We start from the raw sequence: 12,627 nt of genomic DNA on the forward strand, positions 1-12,627 counted from the left end.
ATGGCACCATCGGAGCCCAATTCTCCCATCAAAACAAACATGGAATATCCAAACACACCAGAAAAGCAAGATCTAGTTTCAAAATCATTTTTGATCATGATGCTGGAGGACTTCAAGAAAGACGTGAAGAACTCCCTTAGAGAACAAGTGGAAGCCTACAGAGAGGAATCGCAAAAATGCCTGAAAGAATTCCAGGAAAACATAAATAAACAAGTAGAAGCCCATAGAGAGGAGACACAAAAATCCCTGAAAGAATTCCAGGAAAACATAAATAAACAAGTAGAAGCCCATAGAGAGGAGACACAAAAATCCCTGAAAGAATTCCAGGAAAACACAATCAAACAGTTGAAGGAATTAAAAATGGAAATAGAAGCAATCAAGAAAGAACACATGGAAACAACCCGGGATATAGAAAACCAAAAGAAGAGACAAGGAGCTGTAGATAAAAGCTTCACCAACAGAATACAAGAGATGGAAGAGAGAATCTCAGGAGCAGAAGATTCCATAGAAATCATTGACTCAACTGTCAAAGATAATGTAAAGCGGAAAAAGCTACTGGTCCAAAACATACAGGAAATCCAGGACTCAATGAGAAGATCAAACCTAAGGATAATAGGTATAGAAGAGAGTGAAGACTCCCAGCTCAAAGGACCAGTAAATATCTTCAACAAAATCATAGAAGAAAACTTCCCTAACCTAAAAAAAGAGATACCCATAGACATACAAGAAGCCTACAGAACTCCAAATAGATTGGACCAGAAAAGAAACACCTCCCGTCACATAATTGTCAAAACACCAAACGCACAAAATAAAGAAAGAATATTAAAAGCAGTAAGGGAAAAAGGTCAAGTAACATATAAAGGCAGACCTATCAGAATCACACCAGACTTCTCGCCAGAAACTATGAAGGTCAGAAGATCCTGGACTGATGTCATACAGACCCTAAGAGAACACAAATGCCAGCCCAGGTTACTGTATCCAGCAAAACTCTCAATTAACATTGATGGAGAAACCAAGATATTCCATAACAAAACCAAATTTACACAATATCTTTCTACAAATCCAGCACTACAAAGGATAATAAATGGTAAAGCCCAACATAAGGAGGCAAGCTATACCCTAGAAGAAGCAAGAAACTAATCGTCTTGGCAACAAAACAAAGAGAATGAAAGCACACAAACATAACCTCACTTCCAAATATGAATATAACGGGAAGCAATAATCACTATTCCTTAATATCTCTCAATATCAATGGCCTCAACTCCTCAATAAAAAGACATAGATTAACAAACTGGATACGCAACGAGGACCCTGCATTCTGCTGCCTACAGAAAACACACCTCAGAGACAAAGACAGACACTACCTCAGAGTGAAAGGCTGGAAAACAACTTTCCAAGCAAATGGTCAGAAGAAGCAAGCTGGAGTAGCCATTCTAATATCAAATAAAATCAATTTCCAACTAAAAGTCATCAAAAAAGATAAGGAAGGACACTTCATATTCATCAAAGGAAAAATCCACCAAGATGAACTCTCAATCCTAAATATCTATGCCCCAAATACAAGGGCACCTACATACGTAAAAGAAACCTTACTAAAGCTCAAAACACACATTGCACCTCACACAATAATAGTGGGAGATTTCAACACTCCACTCTCATCAATGGATAGATCATGGAAACAGAAATTAAACAGTGATGTCGACAGACTAAGAGAAGTCATGAGCCAAATGGACTTAACGGATATTTATAAAACATTCTATCCTAAAGCAAAAGGATATAACTTCTTCTCAGCTCCTCATGGTACTTTCTCCAAAATTGACCATATAATTGGTCAAAAAACGGGCCTCAACAGGTACAGAAAAATAGAAATAATCCCATGCGTGCTATCGGACCACCACGGCCTAAAACTGGTCTTCAATAACAATAAGGGAAGAATGCCCACATATACGTGGAAATTGAACAATGCTCTACTCAATGATAACCTGGTCAAGGAAGAAATAAAGAAAGAAATTAAAAACTTTTTAGAATTTAATGAAAATGAAGGTACAACATACCTAAACTTATGGGACACAATGAAAGCTGTGCTAAGAGGAAAACTCATAGCGCTGAGTGCCTGCAGAAAGAAACAGGAAAGAGCATATGTCAGCAGCTTGACAGCACACCTAAAAGCTCTAGAACAAAAAGAAGCAAATACACCCAGGAGGAGTAGAAGGCAGGAAATAATCAAACTCAGAGCTGAAATCAACCAAGTAGAAACAAAAAGGACCATAGAAAGAATCAACAGAACCAAAAGTTGGTTCTTTGAGAAAATCAACAAGATAGATAAACCCTTAGCCAGACTAACGAGAGGACACAGAGAGTGCGTCCAAATTAACAAAATCAGAAATGAAAAGGGAGACATAACTACAGATTCAGAGGAAATTCAAAAAATCATCAGATCTTACTATAAAAACCTATATTCAACAAAACTTGAAAATCTTCAGGAAATGGACAATTTCCTAGACAGATACCAGGTATCGAAGTTAAATCAGGAACAGATAAACCAGTTAAACAACCCCATAACTCCTAAGGAAATAGAAGCAGTCATTAAAGGTCTCCCAACCAAAAAGAGACCAGGTCCAGACGGGTTTAGTGCAGAATTCTATCAAACCTTCATAGAAGACCTCATACCAATATTATCCAAACTATTCCACAAAATTGAAACAGATGGAGCCCTACTGAATTCCTTCTACGAAGCCACAATTACTCTTATACCTAAACCACACAAAGATACAACAAAGAAAGAGAACTTCAGACCAATTTCCCTTATGAATATCGAAGCAAAAATACTCAATAAAATTCTGGCAAACCGAATTCAAGAGCACATCAAAACAATCATCCACCATGATCAAGTAGGCTTCATCCCAGGCACGCAGGGATGGTTTAATGTACGGAAAACCATCAACGTGATCCATTATATAAACAAACTGAAAGAAGAAAACCACATGATCATTTCATTAGATGCTGAGAAAGCATTTGACAAAATTCAACACCCCTTCATGAAAAAAGTCCTGGAAAGAATAGGAATTCAAGGCCCATACCTAAAAATAGTAAAAGCCATATACAGCAAACCAGTTGCTAACATTAAACTAAATGGAGAGAAACTTGAAGCAATCCCACTAAAATCAGGGACTAGACAGGGCTGCCCACTCTCTCCCTATTTCATCAATATAGTTCTTGAAGTTCTAGCCAGAGCAATCAGACAACAAAAGGAGATCAAGGGGATACAGATCGGAAAAGAAGAGGTCAAAATATCACTATTTGCAGATGACATGATAGTATATTTAAGTGATCCCAAAAGTTCCACCAGAGAACTACTAAAGTTGATAAACAACTTCAGCAAAGTGGCTGGGTATAAAATTAACTCAAATAAATCAGTTGCCTTCCTCTATACAAAAGAGAAACAAGCCGAGAAAGAAATTAGGGAAACGACACCCTTCATAATAGACCCAAATAATATAAAGTACCTCGGTGTGACTTTAACAAAGCAAGTAAAAGATCTGTACAATAAGAACTTCAAGACACTGAGGAAAGAAATTGAAGAAGACCTCAGAAGATGGAAAGATCTCCCATGCTCATGGATTGGCAGGATTAATATAGTAAAAATGGCCATTTTACCGAAAGCAATCTACAGATTCAATGCAATCCCCATCAAAATACCAATCCAATTCTTCAAAGAGTTAGACAGAACAATTTGCAAATTCATCTGGAATAACAAAAAACCCAGGATAGCTAAAGCTATCCTCAACAATAAAAGGACTTCAGGGGGAATCACTATCCCTGAACTCAAGCAGTATTACAGAGCAATAGTGATAAAAACTGCATGGTATTGGTACAGAGACAGACAGATAGACCAATGGAATAGAATTGAAGACCCAGAAATGAACCCACACATCTATGGTCACTTGATTTTTGACAAAGGTGCCAAAACCATCCAATGGAAAAAAGATAGCATTTTCAGCAAATGGTGCTGGTTCAACTGGAGGGCAACATGTAGAAGAATGCAGATCGATCCATGCTTATCACCCTGTACAAAGCTTAAGTCCAAGTGGATCAAGGACCTCCACATCAAACCAGACACACTCAAACTAATAGAAGAAAAACTAGGGAAGCATCTGGAACACATGGGCACTGGAAAACATTTCCTGAACAAAACACCAATGGCTTATGCTCTAAGATCAAGAATCGACAAATGGGATCTCATAAAACTGCAAAGCTTCTGTAAGGCAAAGGACACTGTGGTTAGGACCAAACGGCAACCAACAGATTGGGAAAAGATCTTTACCAATCCTACAACAGATAGAGGCCTTATATCCAAAATATACAAAGAACTCAAGAAGTTAGACCGCAGGGAAACAAATAACCCTATTAAAAATGGGGTTCAGAGCTAAACAAAGAATTCACAGCTGAGGAATGCCGAATGGCTGAGAAACACCTAAAGAAATGTTCAACATCTTTAGTCATAAGGGAAATGCAAATCAAAACAACCCTGAAATTTCACCTCACACCAGTGAGAATGGCTAAGATCAAAAACTCAGGTGACAGCAGATGCTGGCGAGGATGTGGAGAAAGAGGAACACTCCTCCATTGTTGGTGGGATTGCAGACTGGAAAAACCATTCTGGAAATCAGTCTGGAGGTTCCTCAGAAAGTTGGATATTGAACTGCCTGAGGATCCAGCTATACCTCTCTTGGGCATATACCCAAAAGATGCCTCAACATATAAAAGAGACACGTGCTCCTCTATGTTCATCGCAGCCTTATTTATAATAGCCAGAAACTGGAAAGAACCCTGATGCCCTTCAACAGTGGAATGGATACAGAAAATGTGGTACATCTACACAATGGAATATTACTCAGCTATCAAAAACAACGAGTTTATGAAATTCGTAGGCAAATGGAAACATGGGGTTGGGGATTTAGCTCAGTGGTAGAGCGCTTGCCTAGCAAGCGCAAGGCCCTGGGTTAGGTCCCCAGCTCCGAAAAAAAAAAAAAAAACAGAAAAACAAAAACAAAAAAAAAAACAAACAAAAAAAAACAAAAAAAAACATTCGTAGGCAAATGGTTGGAACTGGAAAATATCATCCTGAGTGAGCTAACCCAATCACAGAAAGACATACATGGTATGCACTCATTGATAAGTGGCTATTAGCCCAAATGCTTGAATTACCCTAGATGCCTAGAACAAATGAAACTCAAAACTGATGATCAAAATGTGAATGCTTCACTCCTTCTTTAAATGAGGAAAAAGAATACCCTTGGCAGGGAAGGGAGAGGCAAAGATTAAAACAGAGACTGAAGGAACATCCATTCAGAACCTGCCCCACAGGTGGCCCATACATATACAGCCACCCAATTAGACAAGATGGATGAAGCAAAGAAGTGCAGACCAACAGGAGCCGGATGTAGATCGCTCCTGAGAGACACAGCCAGAATACAGCAAATACAGAGGCGAATGCCAGCAGCAAACCACTGAACTGAGAATAGGTCCCCCGTTGAAGGAATCAGAGAAAGAACTGGAAGACCTTGAAGGGGCTCGAGACCCCAAAAGTACAACAATGTCAAGCAACCAGAGCTTCCAGGGACTAAGCCACTACCTAAAGACTATACATGGACTGACCCTGGACTCTGACCCCATAGGTAGCAATGAATATCCTAGTAAGAGCACCAGTGGAAGGGGAAGCCCTGGGTCCTGCTAAGACTGAACCCCCAGTGAGCTAGACTATGGGGGGAGGGCGGCAATGGGGGGAGGGTTGGGAGGTGACACCCATAAGGAAGGGGAGGGGGGAGGGGGATGTTTGCCCGGAAACCGGGAAAGGGAATAACACTTGAAATGTATATAAGAAATACTCAAGTTAATAAAAAAAAAAAAGAAAAAAAAAGATAACACTGGAAAGTACTTCCATAGGAATGATAAATAATCCAACATTATGTCAATATTTTTGTCCAACAATCTTTAGAATAAGTTGTAAACCATGTCCTTTATCCATCATTTATCATTATATGGATGATGTTTTGTTGCCAGGTTCTGACAAAAATGTTTTAGAGAATATGTGTAAGGTAACATAAAGATTTCTGACATGATGGGGGTTACAGATTGCACCAAAAAATATACAAAGACGAAATACAATTAGTTATTTGGGCCATAAAATCAGTCAACAAAAACTTCAATGACAAAAAGTAGAGACCAATTGCAAAGTCTTAACAATTTTCAAAAATAATTGGGAGATATTTACTGGCTGAGGTTTATAATTGGATTAAGAGTTTTTGAAATATGAAATTTATTCCAAACATTACAAGTAAATTAGAATTTTAAAAACCCAATATGTGAACAGCGGAGGCAGAAAATATGTTAATTCTTGTAGAACCAAGATCGCAAGATGCATATATAGACCAACTTGATCCTAAATCGATTGAATTTCATTAATTTTTCCTTCAACTCATTCTCCTACTGGGATCATTATGCAAAGGCATGAAAGTATTGTAGAATGGATTTTTCTAGCTCGTAAAAAAGGTAAAAAAAAAAATTGAAGGCATGTATAGAAAAGATTTCTGAATTGATTACAAAATGTGGAATAAGACTGCATCACCCATCAGTCACAGATCTTGCTAAAATTGTAGTACCTCTTACAAATGTTGAGATTGTGTCATTATGATTGATCAATTAAGATTGGGAAGAGCTTGCAGTAACTACTTGGGGGAAATTAACGACAAATAATTGAAAAACAAACATATCGAGTTCATAAAAAGAAGAAATTGGATTCTTCCACATTGTGAAAAGAACACTATTCAAAAAGCACCATCATTTTATACTCATCCAAAGAGGATGAGGATTGCAAGATATAAATCAGACAAAATACCCAAGGTGATGGAAAGTACATATACCTCAGTTTGAATATTATATTTGTATGCAATCATTGTCCTATAACTGGATTATTCTTACCCTTAACAATTACTGATTCTTTATATGAAGAAAATTTGCATATAGGGACTAACGAAGCTTTGATAACTTAGAATTAACTTTATTATTTATGTTATTGCAACAGGCCATCAGAAGTAGTATCTATCCATTATATTTTATTCTTATGCAGTCTCATTCATGTTTGCTAGGTTGATTAGCTCAAGGAATTTATGAAATTGAGTAATTAATAATAGGAAATGTGTAAGAAATCACAAAATTTCATAATAAATTGGGAAAGTTTAAATATAAAAATTCTATTGTTTGGCAGCAAACCAAGGAAAGAATAATGAAAATAATAACCTACATGTTCTTGAAACAACTAAACACTTTTACCTGCTGGTAGTAGCCCTAGACATCAAGCAAATAGATATTTTTAATTTTGCAGAAGGTGGAAAACAAAGGTATGTAAATCAAATCATTTATACATACTCAAGGTTTCAATGGGCACCTGCTTTAAATTCTGTAAAGGCTGATTTTGAAATTATATAAATATTGTACATCATGACAATTATGGGAATATCGGCACATATTAAAACTGATAATTCTCTAACATATGTATCCAATTCTTTGCTTACTACAAAATAAAACATGTTACTGGTAAACCACACAATCCCACAGGACAAGCAATTATAGAAAGAGCCAATTGTACCTTAAAAGAAATGCTTATTAAACAAAAAAGGAAGATAAAACCCCCAGGGACAGACTAAATAATGCTTTGTTAACTCAACATTTTTTTAATGTAGAGTTGGTAAAAAGAAACAGCAGTTGCTGAAAGACACCAGGTCATCAAAAAACTAAGGAATGAAGTCATCCAATATACTCTAAGGAGGTGTTGATATTAGAATGGAAACCTGCAGAAGTTTTAAGATGGGGACTAGTCATGCTTATGTATCTACAAGGAATGAAAGAAATATGGTTACCAATAAATTTTTAAAAATTAGTTCTAATTACAGAAATCCTCTTATAAGTTGACATGTTAGTCTTCGCAAGGAAAAGAGCCCAGGTAATTCATTCTCACAGACTGTCTCAGTGATTTCTCCAAAATTGGTACGCAAATCAACAGTATATGTGGATAGCACATATACTGAACAGATACCACAGGGACTGGACAATAGGAAAACTGAGCAACAAATGCTAAAGGTACTTAGAGCAAACAAACAACAACAACAACAAACAACAACAACAACAAACAACAACAGCAGCAACAACAAAAACCTAGCCCTTCCTGGTCTCCGAGGGCCGTAAACAGGAATTATTCACCCCAATTCAGCTGGAAGCAATTATAAGAAGACTGTTGTTCTGATCCCTTCTGTTGTGGTGGATGGTTTTGGTCGAATGATCTGTTATGGATGTTATTATCTAGGGAGGTAGGTTGTTTTGTTTAATTATTATATATTAATGGAAATTAAGATCATCTTATTTGATGTTTGTATGTTGATAGAAATTTAAGGTTGCTTTGTTAGACTATTGTTTGACTATATTGGGCTTAAGGCATTTATTTAAATTGTGGTATAAAATTCTAATTATATGGTTCTGATGATTATTTCTATTGGGTGTAAATAGCTTGTTAATATCAACGAAAAAGGCCTTGATGCCTTTAAGGACAAGGGCAAAAAAAACTTTGCCATTTGAGAGATTGTAGAGGCAAATGCAGTATCCTGGACATTTTTGAAGCAAGTGTCTTCAGCACATATGTGTTTGTCAAACTCTAAGTCAAGCTTTATTACTTCATGAACTATCCCATTTGCAATGTTTATTAGGAATTGATTTTTTGAAATCCAGACAAACCGAAGACCCCTACCATGATATAGGCTTGCTGGTGTCCCGTGCTCTAAACAAAAACTCATGTAGGAACTGACTTCATCAGGGCATGAGTGAAACCATCTGGCGGAAGACGAAAATAATACTTTTTAAAACTGAAAAATAAAATTTATAAAAACAAAATTTCCAACTATAAGTTATGGGCTCCTTTAAAACAAAAGTAAGTCCATATTTTCTTATTCCAAAAGTGAAGAACTAGGACACAGTCACTTCCAAACCAAGTCAAAACCAAAGTCCAATGACTAAAGGTCAGTGTTAGACTTCTGGTACACACAAATGTCTATGCTCCGAATGGCTTGGCAGTACAATTCTCGACACTTCTATCCACAGCCCATTCAGCTTGTCTCATAGGCTCAGGCCAGGTCCACAGAATGGCTACTGTACTCAGCATTACTGGTGTACCATCTGGGACCTTCAGTGTCACTGAACGTCATACACCTTCAGTAGTAGCCTCTCCAAGGCTCTTTTCAGGGACTCTAAACTTGACACATGCTGCCAAGCCTCAACTTCTCTTCATGACCCCTCAAATTCCAGAGTTTTCCAGAGTTTTGTCTGCTACTAAGGCTGTGCCCTCACCAATGGCTTCTATGGGCCTCTCTCAGTGACAATCTACAGCTGGTTTTCATGATGCCTTTATACTTTCAAACCAATACTTCCTGGGAGACTTACACATTATCAAGCTTGTCTACCTGTGAGAGGCATTCCCTACTTGAAATTCTCGCTTGGAAAATGACTCTAAATGTGTCTAGTTGATATAAAACTAACCAACACAGAAGGTGACTGAGGAATCAAAGGAAAGTAAGCAGTTTCACAAATGAGGAAAGGACTTCGGTTGAAGTATAAACTGTAGCAATGAGTTTTAGAAGAATTTATTGAGTATATTTTCAAATAGTTTGAAATGTCTTCAGTGTGTGTCCATAATAATATTACATAGCATATAAATTATTTGTTCTATACTATACATGATTTAAGTAAAAAAGATATAACTAGATGCCAATTTTAAATATCTTAAGGTGATGATTATTGTAATACTGATAAGTACAAATTTCCAAATACTAAAACACATGACTTATTATAAAGACAATTAACTTTCAAAACTGAATATCAATCCTTAAAAACAAGTTTTTTAGGATGAATGTTGCTTTCCTTCAATACAGAAGTTATCTCTCATGGCCTGAAATATCAGAAAATTTGATATTCATGGGGCATGCAAATCTGTAAAGGAAAAAATAATCTATGTCCCACCGATTCTCAGTGTCTGTCTTGGGTGAGTATCCTAGTTCTGTCTATCTTGAAATAAAATCTATGGCAAAGAAAAGAACAGCTCATAGGACACATGTCAATTTTTGTGACTGTTTTCTCTTGCAGGTAAACTCCCCAAGAACTGCTATGTGCAATTTGTCGAAGGAGCAGGATGAAAAAACAACTCAAAAGAAAAGGCAAAATCAATGAAAAAAATCAATGTAAAAGTTGTGAAAGCTATACCAATTAGCTTCCTAATATATTGCCTTTTGAAGTGCCAAAGAGCTGTTTTAAGTGCTACTTTTAATTTTTATTTGACTAGACTCACTGCTAATGGTAGGAAGCAATCAGGTGAAACCAAAAATAAGACTAACCCCAAAGCCTTCAGCAGCTAAAGGAGTATTTATAGTCCAGCGAATGACTCTCTTTCCATATCCTGTTTTTCTCATTTCCTTTTGCACCTTTTTTAATATATGTGGACATATGACTTCTCAAAAGCATTTTGATATCCTGGTTAGGACAAACATTCTAAGACTTCCCAGGGGTTTTCTTCTCCAGGATAGTTTGAGATATATTTGTAGATCACACATATTATCATTAAGGTATTTAAAATCACACATAAAAAAACAGTATTATGGCTAACATAAATAGTTGCAATGTATATTCTTTAAAATATTTTAAAATATGTTCTCCGATTTGCAATATGAAGTAATATGAAAATATTGAGTGGCACATTTTCCATTATTTCTACAACTAAGTCCTCATAAGATGAGAAAGTTGAAAAAACTAAAGCTGAGCTCATAAAATTTTAGGCAGTTTGCATAAGAAAATTCATTCTGACATTCCTTGTTATAAGGTGTCAGAATTTGAATATGTTTTACCTTATACATTGCGTTTTCAAAATATATTTTAAGGTTAATTTTTACTGTTTACTTATGTGTTTGAATGTTTATCTTTATCTTTTTATCAGTAGATACAAACATGTAAGTGTAGGGAATGTTGATAGCCAGAAAGAGCACTGGATTTCTTGGAGCTTGTGTTAAAGACAGTTGCAATATGGGTTTTTGAAAACTAGAATGGTAAGATTAGTCTGCATTACTAACTGATGTGCCATCCTTACAGTCCCCAATTACACATTCTTATCAACCTCAAAACTGCCAAATGAGAATTCCCCTTATGTGAATAAACACAAGCACCGATAAATTAGTATGTTTTTTATATCGTATAGGTAAGTGGTTGACAAATATGTACCCCATGTTGTTTAGCTGATTTTCATTAACATATCTAGTAGTTGCTAAAATTATAGTTTTTCTTTATATTAATAATGAGTAAAACCAGTATGTCTGCATAAATACTGGACTAAATATATTTGAATTGTATTAAAAATTATAGAATTATAAAATGTTTTGTAGAATATATCCTTATATAACAAAAAAGGAAGAAAATAATATTTATTAAATGATTATTTGATAAAGAGGTAAAGAGTAAATATTTGTCAGTCTTTTACAATATCAAATTTCAGGTGGTAATGCGGTGGATTCAACATTGAGTGCAACTTCTACCATATGTTTTACCAACATTTATATTAACAGCTTTAAATATAAAAGTGCCCTTTCTCGGAAGGGGAAGCCCTTGATCCTGGCAAGGTTGGACCCCCAGTGCAGGGAAATATGGGGGATGGCAATAAGGGAGATTTATAGGGGGAATACCCATATGGGGGAAGAGGGAAGGGAGGAAATGGGGGTTTATGGACAGGAAACCAGGAAGGGGAATAACATTTGAAATGTAAGTAAAGAGATATATCTAATAAAAAATTAAAAAATAAAAACATAAGTACCAGCATGCCAGTATTTGGTGACATCTATATCATGGCTTAGTTTTTTAGTTATTTCTACTTGTTTAACCTCTGTAGTTGTGAGTCATAAAAGATTATACTGGTTTTCTTATATTTAGTATATTTTTTGTATATAGCTTGAAATACAAATAAACTTCTCAGTGGAACCCTTACATAAACATTTATTTTAAAAAAAGTGCCCTTTCTAAAATTGCCAAAAGTGAGTTCTACAGCTAATGCTATCAATTTAATGGTGACCTTGAATGTTTATCTAATTGGAATCTAACAGGAATGACTAAGAAATCATCTCTGCTCATATTTCAATGAGGCAGAATCACTAGGTTATGAACAACACCCCTACTCCAAAAACATAAATCAAAAAGAAGGGAAACATGCAAGGTTTAAAAGGAATAGATGTTAGTTTTGTTTGATGATTGAATGTAGGTGATGTGTCTTTGTAGAAAAACCCAAATAATGAATCACAGAAGACAGAACAGTTTGTAAACCTGCCTGTAACATTAATTTCTTGAAGAAGGAACAAACTAATGAGTACTTAGAACCTACAAACATGGTTTCTACTCAACACTTGTTACCAAGCATCATTCTCAGATAAAAGGAAATATGGCTTCTTGGTGAAAAACATGATGAGAGGGTTTGGATCAAAAACACAGAAAAGAAACATAATGTGTAATTCAGTGTTTGAAAAAAATTTCTAGAAACAAAATAAACAA

This window comes from Rattus norvegicus, chromosome 13 (assembly GCF_036323735.1).
Source record: "Rattus norvegicus strain BN/NHsdMcwi chromosome 13, GRCr8, whole genome shotgun sequence".
Taxonomy (NCBI): Eukaryota; Metazoa; Chordata; class Mammalia; order Rodentia; family Muridae; genus Rattus; species Rattus norvegicus.